Consider the following 1,195-nt stretch of genomic DNA (forward strand, 5'->3'; position numbering starts at 1 on the left):
ACACACACACACACACACACACACACACACACACAAACCCAACAAACACAAACACACACATTTAAGCGTACACATGCTTGCCCTCGCACGCCCGCAAGCATGCACGCACGCACACTCGAACGTACATGCACGCGCGTGCGTGCGTAACAAAGGAAGACAACTGTGTAATTGTGTGTAGCGTCTAGCCAGTTGGGTGTTTGATCCCTTGTCCGTCAACCAGTCTGTTCCTGGATGTGCGACTGAAGCGTCAAGTCGTCCTCAAAGTCCAGATCGTCCTAATCTGTCCCTGCAGGATTATGCGGCGGCGCAGCCGCGGTTTTTTGTCGTAATTCTACACATTTGCCTAATTTTGGATTCCCCGCGTTTTTTTGGCGTAATTCTACACATTTGCATAATTTTGGATTCCCCGCGGTTTTTTGTCGTAATTCTACACATTTGCATAATTTTGGATTCCCCGCGTTTTTTGTCGTAATTCTACACATTTGCATAATTTTGGATTCCCCGCGGTTTTTTGTCGTAATTCTACACATTTGCATAATTTTGGATTCCCCGCGTTTTTTCCCGTTTTCTTCCTTTTTTTAAACAAAAATAATTTGATTAATGAACGCCTCGCCATGTGACTAAAGGGAAATAATCACCGTAATAAGTCTTATTTAAGTGAAAACTTGGTTATTTCCCTTGGTAGAAGATCTTGGTTATGGGTTGGGATTTTGTTCCTTGAGCATGTTCAATTTTTCAATCCAACAAAAGTTGTTGTTCTCATGTCTGCTGATGCTTCATGTTTGACAGGTGTCCCTGGTTGTAGTAATGTGCCACCAGCATCAGAGGACCAGATGTCCTTCTTTTTTTTTTTACATTTTTCTTTCCCAGATCTAGAATCTAGATCTAGATCTAGATCTGCAGCTGAAAGTTACAGAGATTTTTTTTTTTTTTTTTTTACAGATGTGTATTGTTTTCTTTCCAAATACACTACAAATTACTGATACTGATATGTTCTGTTAAAAAATTTTCTGTACTTAAAACATAAAAGTCATGAAAATTTGGGTTGAAAAGGTGCAAAACATGTCACGAAAGGTGTTACGGTAACTTGCATAATTTTTGCATAATTTGGCCATCTAAATTCGCCTAATTCTGCGGGGACAGCGAAATGTCCCGCGACGTATACATGTACTACGTCGAGAGATCGTGCGCCGCG

The 1,195-nt window shown here is 40.8% G+C and overlaps 1 protein-coding gene across 1 annotated transcript in view; it reads right to left on the reverse strand.

Annotated features, from left to right (window-relative positions):
* The window catches only part of LOC106011843 (serine/arginine repetitive matrix protein 1), a gene marked incomplete in the record, with an annotated part of 15,432 nt that overhangs the window by 12,806 nt on the left and 1,431 nt on the right, over nt 1-1,195 (reverse strand).

This window comes from Aplysia californica, unplaced genomic scaffold (assembly GCF_000002075.1).
Source record: "Aplysia californica isolate F4 #8 unplaced genomic scaffold, AplCal3.0 scaffold00198, whole genome shotgun sequence".
Taxonomy (NCBI): domain Eukaryota; kingdom Metazoa; phylum Mollusca; class Gastropoda; order Aplysiida; family Aplysiidae; genus Aplysia; species Aplysia californica.